We start from the raw sequence: 22,568 nt of genomic DNA, 5'->3' as shown, positions 1-22,568 counted from the left end.
ATGGGGTTTTGCTCGCTGCTGTCGCTCGAGGTTATTGTCGGAGTTGCTGCCGGGTCGATTCAGAGTTTTGGTCACTTCGTTTTGTCATTACAGTAAGTATTTATGTTTCGAAAACCCCTGCATTAGTATTCTGTTATATTGGTTATAAACTCTGAGGTTTGGTAACGTAGGTTTGAATTATGATTGTTGCATGTCGCTTTTAATTTGCTGTGGTTGCTGCGAGAGTGGTTACGGACTGAGGTTGCGGTTGCCATTGGTTTCGGGATGAGAGAAAAGGTTCTGTTGACGCGTTTAGGTTATGGTTTTGACAAGTCGAGGTAGGGACTTTTTATAAAAACTAATTTATCTTAAATTGAAATTATTATAAATTGATATGATGTGCGAAATGCTTTTCTGGTGATTATGTAAGTCTTATGAATTGTTTGATTTGTCTTGGATGAATATGGTTGTCAGTTTGATTGGAATATTGTCTGATTTTGTTAAATTGGAGATTTCTGATTGGTTTGGTTTTGAAATGATTTTAATACTTGAAAGTATGAATTTCGTTTTATTGGAAACTGATTTGATTTTGAACCCGTTAGAAAGGAGGGTTGATGATTGGTTTGGTTGGGACCCAAAAATGGTGGCAAAGTCCAAGTTTTAGGGGAGGCGCTGCCAAATTCTTTATAAAATCTAAAACTTTGTTTAAAATATTATTTAGAAAGTTTGAATTTGAGAAATCGTATTATTTGATTTATTAAGAAAATAGTATGTTTCAAATTTAATTTATTTGAGAAAAACATATGTCTTGAGTTCAATTTATTTAGAAAAGAATTACTTTACAATTTTAAATCACTTAAGAAAAGTATTATGTCCTAAGGTTGATTTTATATATAAAAAGGGTTTATGTTTTGAATTGGACTTAAAGAATTCGTTCAAAGGAGCTTTAATGAATTTACAAGAAAGTGAACTTTGATTGAATGATGTCGTTTTGTGATGTCTTTGGAAAAGGTTGAAAGAATTGGTTTCAAGAATGAAATTGAGATTGGTTTTGGATTTTAACTTGGTTTGGAACTTCTAATTCACATGATTTGGTTTTGATTTGGTTTTGAAACTTCCTTTGAATAATTCAAATTAAGAAAACAATGATTTTTAAGAATCTTTACTGAATTTAAGGAGATGAGGTTGGTTGTTTTTCTCCTAAAGTCTTGAGACCTTACCATGAATTTTAATTAATAACTTTTGACTTTTAAGTAATTGAGCGAATGGTTTGAAAACGAATGATTTTGAGTATTTCAGAAGAGATTTTGAATTTGGCATGGTTTAAAGTTGTTTGGAAGTTTTTGAAAGATGTTGCGGAAAGTGGCTCTGTTTTGAAAAAAAAAATTGCTTGAGAAAAGTGATTCTTGGCAAGATGTGAACTGAACACGTTTGTTAATTGAAAGTAAATGGGTCAAGAATAATTATTGAAATAAGAGTTTGAGCCTGTTTGATTATTGGATATTGAGAGTGTGCAGGGCATTATATCCTTGGCGTGGCAGATTTTTCTGTCGCAAGAGTGTGCCTGACACTATATCCATGGGTTAAGTGAGGTTGGAGGTAGAGTATCCCGCTCACATCCTTTCGGAATCATAAGAATGTACCGGACACTATATCCCTGGACCGTGTGCCGGGCACGATATCCTTGGGGATGTGTTAGGTTGGCAGTTGAACTGACATGTGATATTACAGGCAGTAGGACAAACATTCATCATTTGTATCTATGTGATATTATTTGGGTATGCATATTGTAATTGGTTTGCCTATGTGAATAATTATGTTTAACTGCTAATTGGCATACTTAATGTAACTGCTTTGATTGTGTTTGAACCTCGTTACTTGTGTTTGTGACTTAAATTGTTTGAATTGTGGTGATTTGGATGCTAATTGAGTTGTTTGGGCCTGAGGTCATGACTGGTATGTTTGAGATCTAGTTCTGTATAAAATATCTAATTGGTTCATCATAGACTTAATGAACCTATGCTTGGGATAGGATGATCATTTATACAGCTTAGGTAACTTTTATGTTTATGTCTTAGTAAAGTATGAAAATCAAACTGGTTCAGCATATACTTAATGAACCTATGTTTGGGACTGGTTGGTCATTTATACTATCTAGGAAAGATTTTAAGATTTTTATAATAGAGAAAAAGATTTTCTAAATTTTGGATAATTAGCTGATTTCTCTTTTTGAAACGAATTTTTTTATGTTAACTCTGGTTATCTAAAAGGCACGTAACACGAGCAATGGTCACTGTATCTTTAAAATAGCTTTATTTTTATGTATCTTATTATAGCAATTCTGTAATCCTATAGTGAGAACCAACGAGGACAATGTTCTCACTCCCCTACAGATTTTTCCTTTTCAGGATATGGGCGACGAAGTTCAGAAGAGTTTATTTCATTTTCTGTTTATTCGATATCTTTGTATTAAATTAGTTATTATTAATTTTTCCTCGCCTTTATCTTTACCAATTTTGTAAGAGGGATAGAAAATTGTGATATGTATATTTTTAATTTGTTGTTATGTGTGTGTGTATATATATATATATATATATATAATTTTAAAGTATTTTTATCTCGTCTGTATGTATATATATGTTTTCAATTAAAAAGTGTTTTGAAAGGTTACGCGGTTTTAAGTTTTAAACAGGCTCTTATTTTAGTACTAAATATGATTAGAGTCGTTCTAATATCCAAGCTCTCAGAGTGGCGCAGCCGAAAGCGTGACGTTCTGATAGTGAGGGTGTTACATTTGTGGTATCAGAGTAGTCTTTCCTATAGAGCCTAAGGAATAGACTGACTATGCTTCAGTTGCATACTATGAGCGTCTGTCATGTAGTAGTCTTGATCGAATAATGAGAATTAGAGATTTATGCACATGACGGTCTATTGATTAATGTTATTAGTATGGCATTGCATAATTCCTGGTATTAAGTTTGGCTGGCTTAAAACTAGTGCATTATGTATATGGAAGCACTAATGGGTTGCCATAGACGATATACGAGTAATAGGTAACGCTCATCATGGGTTTTGGGAACATTAGAAACTATTTCTCGAGGTTACTCATTTATGTATCCTAAATTCTGTTGGAGTCATGTGACTTGTTCTTTCCTAGCCTATTTTGAAGTTCTTGTTGCCTTTTCTTTTGGAAAGTAGTTTGGTTTTTCCAACCCTATTCCTCTGTTCATATGCATTCTTGTTTGATCCTAATTGTATATGCTTACTTGAAATCCTTGATGTATCTACCTTTCTCTATTTAAAACTTTTCTTCTTGATTCGTGTATTTTTCGATATAATTTTAAACTTGTTTTGATGCAGTGTGCCTTTTAAGTTCTTATTCCGAGTCCCTTAAAGAAGTTGTGATTCAATTTTCTCTTATTTGACTATATTTACAGACATTCTTTAAATTTTTATAAAAATCGCTTTTGATTCTATATACATTTCTCTATATAAGCTTTGAAACTTCCTTATGCAATTTAAAATTGTTTGTTTCCAATGCATTGCCTATTATTGATCTACGGAAATATACTTATTTTAAAAAAAAATTACAACTTGACTTTTCTAATAACTTTACTACAGTTCTTATGCATATCTTTACTTGATTATGTACTTAGGTATTTTTCAAAATTCTTGAAAGAAAGAATTTTCGCCTTTATTCCAGTTGATCTTCATTTGGCAAACTTCACCTAATTTATTTTAAGTTGAATTTGGTTTAGCATAACACATTATTTACACATTTGTTGTTCTTCTGAAAATATTGGACTCATATCTTTCTTTTTAAGAACGGACCAATTCCTTCTTAAGCTTTTCATTTTTATAGATGTCATATTTGATTCTATTTTTAATTATTCTTTTACATCGCGTGAGCATTACCATTAATCTCAGTCTCCCTTCTCTTGTAAATCTCATTCTTATCTGAGTCAGCCTGAATTTGTTCCAATTTAATGCACTGTTTATCTTCTTATTGTTTTTACTAGAGTTCTTTAGTCAAAGATTCCTTCTTGAGAGTTTGCTATTGATGAGTTGATTTCTTTTTTAGCGCGTTTTAATCTTCTTGAAGGATTCTTTTGAGGTGGTGATTTCAAGTATACTCTCGGAGTTTTGTTTTGAACTTTTTTAAAGAAATTTTGATTTCTCTTAAAGAAACTGTAAATCAAATTTTCGTCTAACTTGATTATAGTTGAAACCATTCTTTAAATTTTGATAAAGTTGTTTTAGCATGCACTTCTTTATATGAAGCTCTAAAAATCTTATCATGCGTACGCGACACAGGCGTGCGTATGCGAAGATGAACTATTTCAGACACTCGCGTATGCGGCAGTTGGGACGCGACGCGGACCAGCCTTTCTGTTCGCGCACTCGCGTACGCGGAACCTTGTTTTTGCTGAAAGTGTGTTTACAAAAAAAAATTTACCTCAAATTTTCTTTTCTAAATATAATTTGACTTCTTCTTTTATCCTTGCCATAACTTTTATACACGTTTGTTTGAATATGAACTTTGAGAATTTTGAACAAACATTTGATTTTCTTCTGAGTTTTATGCTTGCTTTTGGTTAAGTTGTGCACCTAACTATCTTTCTAAATATTTGAGAAAATATTTTACTTTTAGCCAAACTAGTGTTCATTTTGTTTTAAAACTCTACACAATCTATTTCAACATAAAATTGTATTAAAGTAATGCCCCATTTATACTTTTATTATTCTTTTACACGTGTTTGATGCACACTTTTTCTTTGAAAACGTGGAATAATTTTTGAAAAGTTTTTCACTCTTCATGAGCAATGCATTCGAAAGTATTTTTAATCCTACTCTTGAGTCTTGTAAGCTTTGTCTTCGGTTTTAGACATTCTTCTTTTGTAAACCTCATACTTCTTTGACTCAGTTTAATTTTGCTTAAACTACTGCACTGTTTTTCATCGTTCCTATTGAACTTCTTTGATTTGTGGGTCATTTTTTAGGTTGTCAAAGTGATTTTCTTTTCGGCACTCTTCATTCCTTGTACATCCTTGATTGCTTGTGTTCCCAACAATCCTTTCAAGTTCTTGCGGATATTGTCCTTGTCGCTTGTCCTTTTCTAAGGTTTAGTACCCTTCTGAGTAAACTCGAGAATTATTTTAATGTCACGTGCGACCTTTAGGCATAGTAATATGATGCGTTAGTTCTTTAAGACGTGGTTTGTGGATATGGAAGGTAAAGCGGTAAGTGTCCAACGTTATGAGAAATCGTGGGAGTTTTGTTTCTCGCAAACGGGATTTGCGGATGTTAGGCTTGTGACCGGTTATGGGGTTGTGAAGTGATTGATGGAGTTAGAAAGTTGAAGTTCTGAGTGGGTACGAGATCCGTGAGCGAACGTTTTACCCGTTGTTTTAATACCAGCCTGCTTTGTAGCCTTTTGCCACATTAACTATAGCTTTGCTTTGTGAATGCCTATCTTGACTTGCATCCTAATTTGTTCCTTCAAGTTTTTGTAAAGCCTTGAAACCATTGCATCGAGCCTATCTTGTATCTTCTACCTTACACCATACTTTTAAATACTTTTCTAAAAAGTATTTAAAAGGTAGAGTGCTAAAACTATGTATTATCTTATGTAGTACTTTAATTTTCGAGAGCGAAAATTTTTATAAGGTGGGTGGAATGTAAGACCAGAGCTTTTGAAAAGTATTATTATGAACTAATTTCAAATTATATATTTATTTACAGTTTTAATTTCAGAAATTATTTTATTGAAAATAATTAAAGGCAGTTTCGATTAATTGGATTTGAAATTAGTTAAGGTTTTTATCCAAACTCTATAATTATGGATTATTTTTCTATTTACAATTTTAAAGTTATAGAAATTCAAAAATAATGAGGTTTGGCTATTTAAATTGGAATTATATATAATTTATAATTATTAAACTATTTTCTATATTTAGAAGATAAAGTTGGTAGTTATGAATTAATAAGAATTTTATATGATTTGATTCAAATAATTTATATTTATATAATTTAATACTTTAACTTTTAAGGATGATCGATAAAGAAAATTAATTATATTACCATGTATTTTTAATTAGAGTAATTGATTGATAATCAATTAGTATTTTAATACAACAAATAATATTCTAAAGTAATTTTTAAAAATTTAATTTAGATTTTAAATTAATACTCTATGTCCCAATTTTAATAAAATTACCTTACTCTAATTAAACCCAAAATCTCCAAATCAAAACCATAATTTTTGACCTAACCCTAACCCTAGTTACCCAACCCCCTCAGCCACACACTCAGCACACTCACACACACTCACCAAAACCCTAGCCACCTTTACCCCTTACCTAACGGCAGAAAGAAAGAAAGAAAGGAAGGAAGAGGGAAAGAAGGAAGGAGGAAGGGAGAAGGAGATCCGAGAGGGAGAGGGGTGCCGGTGGAGAGGGAGAAGCTGTCTGCGCCGCCACCATCCCATCATCGTTGCCGTTCAGCCCATTGCCGGAGTAGAGACGCGCGAGTGAGGAAGGCGCCACGAGGAGCGTCGCGCCGTTGCTGCTGTCCGTGTCGTCTTCGTCGTTGCCGAGGGTAGCCAACGCCGCCAGCGTCACTGTCGCCGATCCTCTTCATCGCCGCCGTTGTGCTCACGAGCATGGAGGAAGCCAGTTGTTGCCAGCTTCGTCAGGTCTCTGCCGTCGTCATCATCGCAGACTGCTGCTGTACGTGTCATCGCCGCCACCTCTGAGTCAGTCGCCATCAAGCAGAGCCGTGGAGAGAGAGAGAGAGAGAGGATCTGCGAGTGAGAGAGAGAACCTGGAAGGGAAGCCACTGCTGGAGGAGGAACCAACCGGCTGCCGAGGCCGGAGAACGCTACTATCGCTACTGAGATCCACTACCGGGAAGAATTTTAAGTTGGTTTCTGTTCTTTTGGGTTCCGGAAAGATTTTTGATGCTGCGTGGTTATTATAGTCGCCGTCACCGGGGTTTTGCTCGCCGCTGTCGCTCGAGGTTATTGTCGGAGCTGCTGGCGGGTCGATTCAGAATGTCAGTCGCTTCGTTTTGTCATTACAGTAAGTATTTATGTTTCAAAAACCCATGCGTTAATATTCTGTTATGTGGGTTATAAACTCTGAGGTTTGGTAATGTAGGTTCGAGTTCTGATTGTTGCATGTCGCTTTTAAGTTGCTGTGATTGCTGTGAGAGTCGTTAGGGACTGAGGTTGCGGTTGCCATTGGTTTCGGGATGAGAGAAAAAGTTCCGTTGACGCGTTTGGGTTATGGTTTCTATGAGTTGAGGTAGGGACTTTTTATAAAAACTAATTTATCTTAAATTGGAATTGTTATAAATTGATATTATGTGTGAAATACTTTTCTAGTGATTATGTAAGTCTTATGAATTGTTTGATTTGTCTTGGATGAATATGGTTGTCTATTTGATTGGAATATTGTCTGATTTTATTAAATTGGAGATTTTTTACTGGTTTGGTTTTGAAATGATTTTAATACTTGAAAGTCTGAAGTTCGTTTTATTGGAAACTGATTTGGTTTTGAACCCGTTAGAAAGGGTTGATGATTGGTTTGGTTGGGACCCAAAAATGGTAGCAAATTCTAAATTTTAGGGGAGGTGTTGTCGAATTTTCTATAAAATTTGAAACTTTATTTGAAATGTTATTTAGAAAGTTTGAATTTGAAAAATTGTATTAATTGATTTATTAAGAAAATAGTATGTTTCAAATTTAATTTATTTGAGAAAAACATGTCTTGAGTTCAATTTATTCAGAAAAAAATTACTTTACGATTTTAAATTACTTAAGAAAAGTATTATGTCCTAAGATCGATTTTATATATAAAAAGGGTTTATGTTTCTTAAGGAATTTGTTCAGAAGAGCTTTAATGAATTTAAGAGAAAATGGACTTTGATTGAATGATGTCGTTCTGTGATGTTTTTGGAAAAAGTTAAAAGAATTGGTTTCAAGAATGAAATTGAGATTGTTTTGGATTTTAACTTGGTTTGGAACTTCTAATTCACATGATTTGGTTTTGATTTAGTTTAAAAACTTCCTTTGAATAATTCAAATTAAGAAAATAATGATTTTTAAGAATCTTTACTCAATTTAAGGAGATGAGGTCGGTTGTTTTTTCCCTAAAGTCTTGAGACCTTGCCATGGATTTTAATTAATAACTTTTGATTTTTAAGTGATTGAGTGAATGGTTTGAAAACGAATGATTTTGAGTATTTCAGAAGAGATTTTGAATTTGCCATGGTTTGAAGTTGTTTGGAAGTTTTGGAAAGATGTTGCAGAAAGTGGCTCTATTTTGAAAAGAAAAATAGCTTGAGAAAAGTGATTCTTAGCAAGATGTGAACTGAACACGTTTGTTAATTGAAAGTAAATGAGTCAAGAATAATTATTGAAATAAGAGTTTGAGCCTGTTTGATTATTGGATATTGAGAGCGTGCAAGGCATTATATCCTTGGCATGGCAGATTTTTTTGTCGCAAGAGTGTGCCTGGCACTATATCCATGGGATAAGTGAGGTCAGAGGTAGAGTATCCCGCTCACATCCTTTCGGAATCATAAGAATGTGCCGGACACTATATCCCTGGACCGTATGCCGGGCACGATATCCATGGGGATGTGTCAGATTGGCAGTTGAAGTGACATGTGATATCACAGCCAGTAGGACAGACATTCATCATTTGCATCTATGTGACATTGTTTTAGTGTGCATATTGTAATTGGTTTGCCTATGTGAATAATTATGTTTAACTGCTAATTGCCATACTTGATGTAACTACTTTGATTGTGTTTGAATCTCTTTACTTGTGTTTGTGACTTAAATTGTTTGGATTGTGGTGATTTGGATGCTAATTGAGTTGTTTGGGCTTGAGGTCGTGACTAGTATGTTTGAGATCTAGTTCTGTATAAAATATCTAACTGGTTCAACATAGACTTAATGAACCTATACTTGGGATAGGATGATCATTTATACAGCTTAGGTAACTTTTATGTTTATGTCTTAGTAAAGTATGAAAAATCAAACTGGTTCAACATATACTTAATGAATCTATGTTTGGGACAGTTATACTATCTAGGAAAGATTTTAAGATTTTTATAATAGAGAAAAAGGTTTTCTAAATTTTAGATAATTAGCCGATTTTTCTTTTGAAACGGATTTTTTTTATGTTATCTCTTTGGTTTTCTAAAAGGCACGTAACACGAGCAATGGTCACTGTACCTTAAAATTAGTTTTATTTTTTCGTCTCTTATTATAGAAATTCTGTAACCCTATAGTGAGAACCAGCGAGGACGATGTTCTCACTCCCCTACAGATTTTTCCTTTTCAGGATATGGGGGACGAAGTTCGGAAGAGTTTATTTTATTTTCTATTTATTCGATATCTTTGTATTATCTTAGTTATTATTAATTTCTCCTCGCCTTTATCTTTACCAATTTTGTAAGAGGGATAGAAAATTGTGATGTGTATGTTTTTAAGTTGTTGTTATATATATATATAATTTTAAAGTATTGTATCTAGTCTGTATGTATATATATGTTTTCAATTAAAAAGTGTTTTGAAAGGTTACGCGGTTTTAAGTTTTAAACATGCTCTTATTTTAGTACAAAATATGGTTAAAGTCGTCATAATATCCAAGCTATCAGAGTGGCGCAGTCGAAAGCGTGACGTTCTAATAGTGAGGGTGTTACAAATATACTCATGTTTCAAAGGTAAAAGATGAGTGTGATATATATATAAAATTAATATCTCAAATTTGTTGAATGAATTTTTTTATTAGGCATGTTAATTTTAATAAATTTTAATTACTAAATAAATTTTAAAAATTTTATTATCTAGACAAATTAAATTAGTCTTAATATTAAACTATTTGTCTACATAAAAATATTAGAGACCCAAAAATACATCATAGAGAGTGACTGGCTAATTAAGTCCATTTCGTCCAATCTAAGCCAACAAATTAGACAAGTCCCTCTATCCCATGGGTCGCCGCACTCAAGGTCTGAAGTAGGGGTGTGTATGGTCCGATCCGATCCGAAGATTCGGTCCGGTTCCGAATATTTTAGGGGCTAATTTGGTGTGATTTCATCGGGTCTAAGGATGGGTAAGGGTCTTAAAAATAGACCCGGTCATTATTTCAAGTCGGGTCCGAGTCATGGCTCGGGTCACCCGAAGTCGGCCCGGTGACCCGATCATCATACACAATTAATATTTTATGTTATTAGTGATGGATGATGGCTATTCTTATGTGGAATTTAAGTGTTGTAAACCTTAATATTTTGTGTTATTAGTTATTATAAAACTATAAGTTAATGTTTTATGTTTAAAATGTATAAGATTTTAGACTAATGCATAATATTGTGTTATTTGTATTAATTTAAATATTTGGTGTTATTATACAATATTAGTATTGATTATGGTTATGCTTTAATTTTAGAGAAAAGTTAGTTCTTGTTATATTTTTCTAAGTAAATTTTACCATATCAAATAATAGTTGGAACCTTGAAAATTTGGATATTTTCACATGCTAGTTTATAAGAAGGTATTAAGGTAATGTAATGTTAACGGCTCGGTTTTCACCCGGTTTTTATCCGGTATAATTGTGGCCTGAAAGTGTATAGATTTCATCGGGTCTAAGGTCGGATTTGAGTCTAATAAAAAAATCCGGTATATATTTCAGATCGAATCTAAGTCACATCAAACTCGGTTTTACCCGACTCATACACACCCTAGGCTGAAGTTAGGTTCTAAAACTTTATATTTGACCTGACTTTTTGGCCGAGGGGATAAGTAAAGAACTTTCTTCCACTACTTCAGTATGTAAAAAAGAAGTCATCCAAATAAAATCTTTTAAAATTTAAGTAATATTCAATTTAATTTTTATTACACTTTATCAATATTTTTAATAATTTAAGTATTAGAGTCTATTTAGATATTTTCAACTACTATTTAAGAAATGGACAAAGAAATTATTATTGATGCTCGATATTATCCAGACCCAATATTTCCATTTTCGCTTTAAGCAACTTCGGAATATTATATATAAAAGACTCTAGATTTCTTATTGCAATTTCATGCCGTCATTCCAATTCTGTTATATTAGAGGCGTGAGATGTTTGGTTAGATATTTGTATGTATAGGAATGTGGGTGTATTGATGTAATTTAGTGGTTGAAAGTAGTCTATATTAGTATTTTTATTCGTAATAATATTACGGAAATATAAATTTTTTTAAAATTATGTTAATTTTGTCATAACATTATAGATTATGACATAAAAGATTTATAAAATCAATTATTTTTATAAAAATGTCGTAGGGAACAAAAATTTTCATCGGCTAAAAAGATCAGAATGACAGTAGATAAAAAAAACAAATAATAATATTTTTAATTATTATTTTTATGTGAAAGAGTTTATTTTTTTACTAATAATTAATTTTAATATTTATTAACTAAAATTTAAAATAATTTAATGTGTATATGTTTACATTTGATTAGGTACTAAGTCTGTTACATAATTAATTAATTTTTATGTTTGTTATTTAAAAATAATATTTTTTCTCTCTCTCTATATATAAATATAATTAGATATTAGCATAAAAAAATTATATTGATAGTTATAAATTAATTCAAAATTAATTTTTTTAAAATAATTGAACTTGATTTGAACTTTTAATAACAATATTAGTGTTCTCTCCAAATTATATGTAATAAATATTTGAAGGAAGAGAAGTAAAAATATAGATTAGAAAGATATGTAGTAAAAATTTAAAACTAAATAAAAATATGCATATAATAATAATATTATTAATTTGAACTATATTATTTTGTTAATTTTATTTTTTTAGAACAGAAAAGTAGAAAAAAATAGAAAATGAGAGAAAAGAGAGAGAAAGATAAATAAAAAGAATGAGAGAAAGAATTTGTTAATTTTAAAAAGAAAAAATTTATTTTAATTGTAATAAAAAATATCTAATGACATATTTTGGTTTGTCAAATTATTAATATAAAATATAAATTATGAATTATATATAAAACAGAAAGGATAGAGAGAAATAGAAAAAGGGAGAAAGGTAGATAAGAGAATATAGGAAGGGAGTTTATTAATTTTGGAAAAAAATATTTCCTCTCAATTTTAATAAAGAGTGTCATGTGACATATTTTAGTTATTAAATTAGTTAGTAATATATATATATATAATATAATTATATTTTAATTTTAATTTTAATATTTTAATTTTAATTTTATGTAAATATAATTATAAAATGTCATGTTACATATTTTGATGGTCAAATTTGTAATTAGTTATTAATAATGATATATAAAAAAGATACTATGAATAAAAGAATAAAAAAATAAAGAAAAAGATAGGAACAAAAGATAACTCTTTAATTTAAAAAAAAATTTAATTTTAATTGTAATAAAAAATTTTAATTTATAATATATTTTAATTATAAAATTAGTAATATATAATAAAATATATAATATATAGATAATAGACTATACAAATATTTATACACTATTCCTTTGATTATCGTTCGATAACGGTGGTTGTTTTTTTCCTCTTAAATTTAATTAGAAATATTTTTTTTCACGTAAATTATATATGGTGATTGTGCTTTACTTCTTTATTATTAATTCTTAAAGGAAAAAGATATATTTATTATATATTATTAATTTTATAATTAAAATATGTTATTGTAATTGAAATTAAATTTTTTTTTTAAATTGAAGAGTACTCTTTTTTTTTTTCTCTTCTTTATTTTTCTCATTTCTTCACTTATTCTCTATCTTTTATGAGGAGTGTTAGGAGGCCAACATTTTTGTCAATTTTTAACTAGTACTTAACCATAAAAAAAAAATTAAATAATTTTATACCATTAAATACAATCTCACACTAAAAATATTATTGATAATTAATTGATGACTAAAAGTCACAAAATTTATTGGTCCTCTAAATTTTTTCATCTTTTATATATCATTATTATTAGTAACAGAACTTCTCTAAGACAATGGGATCATGACCCCCAAATATTTTATAAAAATATGAGTAGTATATAAATAGAAAATGAAATTAGTTCAATTAATTATCATTATATTCTTTCATTTTTTCAACATATTTTTATTTCAAACTTAACATGTATGTTGAACTAATAATAGACAAAGTTGGAATGAACTTGATAACTTAACAAAGTCATATTTGATACTACCACAATTTTATTATTACTCACTATTTTCATACAACTACAACCTTGTTTATTTAGTTTTTTTTTTTTTTTTTTTTTTTTTTTTTTTTTTTTATTATGTAAGTTAGTGTTATTTTAGATTTTATTGATCTTTTAAATTTAATTTTTTTTACATTAGACAAAACATAAAAATAATTAAATATATATTAATTTAATTATATTTGTATAAATTAATAAAGAATTTACAAGTCTTTAATAAATTGGGTAACATTTTATATATTAAATTTAGTATTTATTTTATATTTTATTAATATTTTAATTGAATTTTTTTCTAAAAAAATATATTCAAATATTCAATAAATATTATAATTTTTAATATTTATTGTCTCTAACTAAATTTTTTATATATTTTACGACTTATAATATTTTAATTTTTTTATAATCATAACTTTTTTTATTTATTTTTTATCATACTAGTAACAAACTTAAAAATAAGGGTTAAGTACTGTTTTCGTTCCTAAAGTCTGAGGTGAAAATCAAATTCGTCCCCAACCTTTTTTTGTTATTAAAATCATCCCCAACGTTACAAAACATTATAAAATCGTCATTTTTTTATCTCAATTTTATTTTTTTACCAAATTACCCTTAACTATTAATAAAAAAATAAATAATATATTAAAAATAAAAACAAAACCCAACCCCAACTCCACCCGACCGCACCCCATCCCCATCCCCATCCCCTTAACAAAAAAATGAAACCCATCCCCGTCCCTTTAACAAAAAAAAAAAAAAAAATTAAGCTTCATCCCACCATGATCATCACTTCCCATTAACCCTCCCTTCCTCATTAACATTCTCATTAACACTAGAAGTAGCGGGAGCAGCAGTAGTTACAGCAGCGCTGGGTGTTGCTCTGGAAACATAACAGAAGAAGATGACGATGAAGAAAAAGGAGGAGGGGAAGAAGAAGGTGATGATGGTTGCTTGGATGATTGGGAGGCTGTGGTAGATGCTCTAGCCACCAATGACAAGCGCCAGAACCCTTGTTCTGATTCACCTCTTTCACACGGCAATGAATCCGTTGTACAAATGACTTCATCGAACTGTGAAGATCCAAACAGGGGCCGAATTCAGGGTCTCGGAATTTGAAACCTGAGAGTGCTAATTTGGTTCCTTGGACTAGTAATTGCCGAGCTTGGAGGGCTGGTGATGCATTTCGACCCCAGAGTTTACCCAATTTGTCCAAGCAGCACAGCTTGCTAATCTCCGACCGACGTTGCAGTGGTGGTGTTCTTTGGAGTCGCTCTGCTATGCCATCATCATGTCCTATATGCTGTGAGGATCTCGATTTGACAGACACGAGTTTCTTGCCTTGCTTGTGTGGCTTTCGGCTTTGCCTCTTTTGCCATAAGAGGATTCTTGAAGAAGATGCTCTCTGCCCTGGCTACAGGAAGCCTTGTGAGTGCGAAGCTGTTGTTGAGACGGAGCCTAGTGTGCTTGGAGGCAGTCTCACCCTTCGGTTGGCTCGATCTTGTAGTATGGTCGAAAGGTCTTGAGGGAGCTCTATCTGTTTTTAGAAGTGAGAGGCGTTAAGGGGTCAAGAGTGGAGTTGCTGATGGTGGAGGAGTAGAGGAGAGAGAGCGCGAGGGGAGGGCGGAGGAGGGTGGCGGTGTTGAAGTTGAAGAAGAAGAGGAAGAAGCTGGGTTTTCTCACTGGAAAGAGACATCGGAGGTGGGGGTGGGGGAGGAGATTTTTGTTTTTGTTTTTGTTTTTTTTAATATATTTTTTATTTTTTATTAATAGTTAAGGGTAATTTGGTAAAAAAAATAAAATTGAGATAAAAAAGGACGATTTTATAACATTTTATAATGTTGGGATGATTTTAATAACAAAAAAAAGTCGGGGACGAATTTGATTTTCACCCCAGACTTTAGGGACAAAAAAAGTACTTAACCCTAAAAATAACTAATATAAATAATATTATATAATTTTATTTTAAAATATTTTGCTTCTCCCCAATAATTTTGTTTAAGCTTTGTCGACTAATTATAAATTTAAAAATTAAAATATGTAACATGATATTTTTTACTTATATTTAAATTAAATTCAAATTAAAACTGAAATATTGAAATTGAAATATAGCTATATTATATATTAATAACTAATTTAATAACCAAAATGTGTCACATGATACTCTCTTATTAAAATTAAAAGAAAATATTTTTCTCTAAAATTAATAAACTCTTTTTCTACATTCTCTTATCTATCTCTCTCCCTTTTTCTATTTCTCTCTACCTTTCTCACTCTATATATAATTTATAATTTATATTTTATCTTAGTAATTTGACAAATTAAAATGTGTTATCAGATATTTTTCATTACAATTAAAATAAAATTTTTTCTTCCAAAATTAGCAAACTTCATCTCTCATTCTTCTTCTTTATGTTTCTCTCCCTTTCTATTTTTCTCTATCTTTCTCTTCTACAAAAAATAAAATTAACAAAACAATATAATTCAAATAAAAATATTATTTTTTTTTACCAAAGATAGGGAGACTCAAACCCACGACCTCTTAGATGAGTATGGAAAGACTATGCCATTTGAGTTATAACTCATTGGCCAAAGAAAATTATTATTATTATTATTATTATTATTATTATTATTATTATTATTATTATTATTATTATTATTATTATTATTATTATTATTATAATAATAATATTTGTTATTTAATTTTAATTTTTTACTGCTTATCTTTCTAATCTATATTTTTACTTCTCTTTCTTCAAATATTTATTAAATATAATTTAAAGAGAATACTAATGTTGTAATTAAAAATTAGAATCAAGATTCAATTATTTAAAAAAAAAATATTTTGAGTTAATTTTATAATTATGAATATAATTTTAATTTTTTATGCTAATATCTAATTATATTTTTATATACATAGAGAGAAAAAATCTTTTTAAATACCAAGCATAAAAATTAATTATTTCTATTTGTGCAACAGACTTAACACCTAATCAAATATAACAGTATACACATTAAAATTTTTCAAATTTTAGATAATAAATATTAAAATTAATTATTAGTAAAAAGTTAAACTCTTTCACATGAAAATAATAACTAAAAATCTAATTATTTAATTTTTTTTCTTAACCGACGGGGACATCCCCTACGATTTTTTTGTAAAAGTAATTTGATTTTATAAATTTTTTGTGTCATAGTATATAACGTCGAGACAAAGCCAACGTAATTTTAAAAGATTTATATTTTCGTAATGTTATTGCGGATAAAAATACTAGTTTTCCAATAAAGATAAGGAGTAGAGTTTATTAAGACAAATATACTATAAATAATACAATAAGTAATAAAAAATATTAGGTGATTAATATTTTTTAATTTTGTTTTATATTTAAATTAATATTAGTCAAGATTTTTTTTTACATTAAAGCTTTCTAGTATTTTTCATAGAAAAAGGATAGAAAATTAAGAGTACATTTGGTCTATTTTTTTATTTTTTTTAATTTTGTAAAGAAAAAATAAAAAAATAAAAACAAAAAATAATTTTATTATTTTTATAATTTTCTCTTTTTCTTAAAAAAAATCCTAAAAACAGAAAATTCTAAAAATAATTAAAAAAAAAAACACAAACGAAACGTACTTTAATTTTTCCATAATCAATTTCTACTAACTTTTTTTTTTTAAATAATTTTTTTATTCATCTTTTTTTTTTCACTTGCACGGGTCAAAATCTGACTTTAATACCAAATATATATTACTAATGACTTTCAACAAAATCACTGTTAATTTTGAATATTTTATTTTACTTTGGAATTTTTTTAATGGAGTTTTGGATGTTCTTGTATTATGTGGATTTTAATGTTGATTTGAATATTAATATGAGTTAAAAATAAAATTTCAAAATTTAATTAATATTAACCGATAAATAATTGCCAAGAAGCTATAGTTCAAATGGATAGTCTCCCCATACTCATCTAAGAAATTACGAGTTTGAGTCTTCCTATTTTCGGTAAAAAAAAAAAAAATCCAATAGGTAATTCATTTTCATTCCCTAATTATACTCAATATGTTATCGGGTGTATTTGTTTTAGCATTTGAAGGGTGAAAAACACGTTTAAATTTTATGAACGCTCCAATTTTTTATTTCTGTAAACACAGAGATGATTTTGTACAACAAATCCTAGCTATAATAGTTAATATTAAACAACCTAAACTACTATCATTCCTGTTGAGTCTCTTGGATACACCAAAAGCGTTTTTTCATATTGAAAAATGAAAAGGGGGAGCACCAATTTAGGGTAAATTTGATTCATTTGGATTAAAAAAAACGATGTCTTGTTAAGCCAATTATCCATTATGTCTGTCACAAAAAGCCCATTACCCATTATGACAAAAAACCACACTCTTCACTCTCTTTGAATATGCAGCAAGCACATTTGAGACTGATTTCTTCACCGGCACCAGAGAAGGGAAAGGCTTGCTGTAGTTGCGTTTGTCGTTCATAATAAAACTTTGTGTATTACAAAATTCCGTTTAGACCTAAAATTCCATCGCAAAAATCGGACCTTTTTTATTCTGATTTCAATTCCGAGTTTTTGCACAGTTGAAATTTCTCATGTGATTTCAATTCTTCCATCAATGTCTTCTAATAATGCCTCACTACATAGAATTATTTCTCTTTTGAAGTTACGCAATGGTTGTTGTTGGCTCCACTCTCAGATTTGATCAAAACCCTTAGTTTGTTTAGTTCTCTTTCCATGGTTCTGCAACTGATGATTCTTTCGGTTATCAGATGCAAAACAATGCTGAGATTAATTCAGGTTCATATCAGAACCAGCTATTAAATAGGCAAAGTCAAGATTACGTTGCTCAAGAAAATGCAAATGGACATGGTTTTCCCTGGAAGAAATAATGAATATGCGAACAATAATAATAATATCGTTGCGCGTGGTGGAAATGCTGAGAATGATGAGAAGGTTCTGGAAGGTTCAAGGAGTTCGAAGATGATGAGTCAGCAGGAGGTAGTTAGGGTGAGTGAGCATGAGTTTATTATGCTGTTACAAGTATTTGGGAGGACCTCGAAGTCAGTTAGCTTGTGCTGTAAGAAATGTGTATAACTGAAAATATGACAAATTCATCATTTTCCGTCAGAAATACTTCTCTCTCAATAAACCCAGAGGAAGGATGCAGCATTGTACAGGGATCAACTGTTGAAGCATCTAATGATAGTTTCTGTTGAAGTTTTGGAATTGTTGGGTAAACTGCACATTCCTGTGGAGAGTATAAGTAGGGGTGAGCACAGGTCGGTTTGGTTCGGGTTCAAGGTAAAATTAGAATCGAACCGATTAAAAAGTAATTGGTTTGGTTTGGTTTGAATTTGCGTTTTTTTGTGTTTGTATCCGAACCAAACCAAACCGATTAAGAGCGGATTGGTTCGGTTCGGGTAGCGGGTACCCGATGACTTTAAAATTCATAAAAAAATCAAATTGGCAATTTTTTATCTTAAAAATTCAAGAAATACAATAAACATGTAACATCAACAGAAATAATACAAACATATTAAATACCAAATACATTAAAAACTAAACTCATCAAAATCCAAACATATTAATAGTAAATAATCTTGTTTAATGAAAATATAAAAGTGCAATAGAAATATTAGAAGTTAAATACAAAAGTCTAGTGAATAATCTTTGAAAGAAGCTAAAACCAAAACACATTAAAATCTAAACATTAGTGAGATAAGATTAGGGTTATGAGTTAGAAAACACATAAAAAGTCATATATATATATTATTTAATTAATAATGATCGAGTATACGGGTTGGTTCGGATTTCGCGCCCCCAAAATCGATATCCGAACCAATCATCAACAAATGTCATTGATTTGGTTCGGATTAGACCCGATTACCCATCGGTTCCAGAACCAATTTGATTGGTTCAGTTCAGATTCAGGTGGGTAATTGGATACCCGCTACCCATGCTCACCCCTAAGTATAAGGCTCTTGAAGAGGCAAGAATTTGTACACAGACACGCTTTGCAATGTCTGCACTTATAATAAAATATTAGATATATTTTGAAGGCGCAAAATGTGTTCGATGCCATGCAAGAGCGAAATTTGACTACATGGGGTACTATGATAACTTAGCTTTCTAGGAACCTCCGAGTTTGCGGCGATTGCCATAATGCACTGAAAATTATTTCTAAGATTGTGGGCAGAGAACTCATCATAAGAGATGCTAAAAGGTTCCACCATTTTAAAGAGGGGCTATGTTCTTGCAGTGATTATTGGTCAACAACATGAACTTAGGTACTCTAATGCTTCTTAGTGTTGATAATCCCGTTTGTTAATAACTTGTTAGGCTAATATATTAAAACTGAAGGGGCTGCAATTTGTGTAACCATAGTCTTATGTTGTACATGTTAAGATGTAGTCTCGATGGACATGGAACAAATCTTGTAATTGCTGCTTACCATTACCATGATTGATTTGCAATATTTATGTTGTTATTTATAGTAATTAATGTTAGGATTTGATTGAATTAGTCCCACATTACTTAGGATAGCAAATGGAGTGGGTGGCCTAGGCTATAAATATGAGGCTAAGTTCCCAATTTGTTTTTGCACCAGTCAGAAACACTTTAAACTTGTATCTGATTTTTCTTTTCCTCTGTACTCTTTGATTAGAGAGTGTTGTGAGGTGTAGTTAGATATTTGCTTTGAGAGAGTGTGGGTGTACTGGGGTGCCGGTGTTAGAGAAAAAGAAGTCTATGTGTTGTAACAATTTTCACATAGTGATATTCTCTGGTTGTCATTTGACAACGACCGTGATTTTTTCTCGGTAATTAGAGTTTCCACGTTAAATTCTTGTGTTGTGATTGTGTCTATTTTATTTCTCTGTCAAAGGTGTTTTCTCAAGAGGAAATGGTGTCTTATTCCCAACAAGTGGTATCAAGAGCTTCGGTTCGGTGAGATTTATTCTTAGTATGCTCTGTGGTTGCAGCCTAGTCTGACCTTTCACATCAGAAAAGAATTTTGTCTTGTGACTTGAGGTTGATCTTTGGTTGCTGTTGTTGTTGCTGGAAGGCAGTATGACACTATGAGAGTGCTATTTGGAAAGGTTCTGGCTAAGGAAAGACTTGGTATTTAAGTGTGTCCATTGTGACCCACCTCTCTTTCCTGGGGACCCTTCCTAGTGCACGGTCTACGGTTGAGTTATACTATTCCAGTATACGGTTGCAACAATGTCAGGATATTCAAGTGCTGTGAAGCTTGAAATAGAGAAATTTGATGGAAGAATCAATTTTGGCTTGTGGCAAATACAAGTCAAGGATGTGTTGATACAATCAGGTTTGCACAAGGCGTTGAAGGAGAAGATCTCTGGTTGCTCTCTCTATGAGAGAAGATGATGTTCTCTAGAAGACAAGAAGTATTCTCATGGTATTACCGCACTGCCATGAATAAGGATAAGTTGTGGCAATCGGGTCCACAATTGCACACGGGCATTGGTTGGCGTTGAGATGCAAGGTGTGTGGCGGAGTTAGGTCGATGGCTGAAGAACTTCTAGGAAAAGCCAATTTGAAAGTTGCACCATGAATTTTCAGCAAGGTTTTGATCTGTACCAAGGTGAAATGCTTGGAGTGGTCTAATTCCAAGTGAGTATACTTTCATGGTGGAGTATGATAGTTCTCTGAACTATGATTGTCGGTATAGACAATGGCAGCAAAGAATTGTCGGTGTTGACAATGGAAGCTGAAGATGTGTGACTATTTCAATCAAGGTGGAGATTGTTAGGATTTGGTTGAATTAGTCCCACATTGCTCAGGATAGCAAATGGAGTGGGTGGCCTAGGTTATAAATATGAGGCTAAGTTCTTCATTTGTTTTTGCACCAGTCAGAAACACTTTAAGCTTGTATCTGATTTTTCTTTTCCTCTGTACTCTTTGATTAGAGAGTGTTGTGAGGTGTAGTTAGATATTTGCTTTGAGAGAGTGTGGGTGTACTGGGGTGCCGGTGTTAGAGAGAAAGAAGTCTATGTGTTGTAACAATTTTCACATAGTGATATTCTCTGGTTGTCATTTGACAACGGCCGTGGTTTTTTCTCCGGTAATTGGAGTTTCCACGTTAAATTCTTGTGTTGTGATTGTGTCTATTTTATTTCTCTGTCAAAAGTGTTTTCTCAAGGGAGAATGGTGTCTTATTCCCAACAATTAAAATCCAGTTGTCCAGGTTTAGAAGTATTTCTTTTCAACCACACTTTTTTCTGTGTATACTAAGATTTAACAAAATCATTGCTAATATATCATTATGTTCTAGATTCTAATATAGCTTTTTGAGTTAGCTTGAAAGGCATTTTAAGTTTTCACTTCTATGAGTGCAACTGAGCAGAGAGCAAGTAAATTGTGTTAGCTAAGCGTACGTGGAGCTTGGAGCGGTTCTGAATTCTGATTATGGTGAATGGTTGGAGCCATGGGGAGAGCTTCAACAAGTTCTCCTTCGAGATGTGACCACAGCTGATTAGGCTGTTTCCATTTTTTTTCTCAGGTGGTTGTTCTTGAATTGTTTAGACACCAAAAAGGGAAATAAATTGATTATAACAAATTTTAAGTACTGCCTCCTAAATTTAGATTCTTCTTCTTCTCTTCTCCCCTAAAGAAAGGAATAATCTCCTATTATAACAGAAGAAAGACACTAGGTGTCTACAATTTATGTCTATCTCATAATAGAATTGTATTGCTCAAGAATATAAATGGATTGTTCAAGAAAATTGTTCGATAGACTTAGACAATCTATCTATCTATTTATCTATTTTGTGCTTGTTTAGGTGTCATTAAATTGATGAAAAAGATTTTTTTTTAGCTTGTTTGATAAATTTCTATTAATAAAGTAAAAACATTAGAAAGACAAAAAATAAAAAAATTAAATTTTTTTTTGAGAAATTACAATATATATTTTTAAATTTTTTTAAAAAAATATGTTTTTACATAATAAATAAATAAAAAATACTTTTATATTGTTATAACCAAATATAATTGATAAATAAAAATATATTTTTTATGAGATATTTAAATATAAAATTATTTTTATTTTTCTATAAGATTTTTTAAAAAAAATAATTCAAAAAAATATCTTTTCTTAGAATCTCACCTAAACAAATTTGTTGATATCTCATCTATTATTTTATTACCATATAAGTTTTTCTATAAGTTATAATTTTTGTAGATTTTTTAATTAATTTTTTTATTATTCCTGGTTGTTGAAATCTAAAATTGTCCAAATAATTATATATTATTATTATTATTGCTGTTGTTATTATTATTATCATTATCTTTTTTAAAAAAATAAAAAATTATAAAAA

The 22,568-nt window shown here is 30.6% G+C and overlaps 1 pseudogene; it reads left to right on the top strand.

Annotated features, from left to right (window-relative positions):
• On the top strand, window positions 1–14,757 carry LOC112778636 (uncharacterized; annotated as a pseudogene).
• Window positions 14,758–22,568: the final 7,811 nt, after the last annotated feature.

This window comes from Arachis hypogaea, chromosome 19 (genome assembly GCF_003086295.3).
Source record: "Arachis hypogaea cultivar Tifrunner chromosome 19, arahy.Tifrunner.gnm2.J5K5, whole genome shotgun sequence".
Classification (NCBI taxonomy): domain Eukaryota; kingdom Viridiplantae; phylum Streptophyta; class Magnoliopsida; order Fabales; family Fabaceae; genus Arachis; species Arachis hypogaea.
The sequence above is the reverse complement of the archived record's forward strand: the minus strand, read 5'-3'. Positions and strand labels throughout refer to the sequence as shown.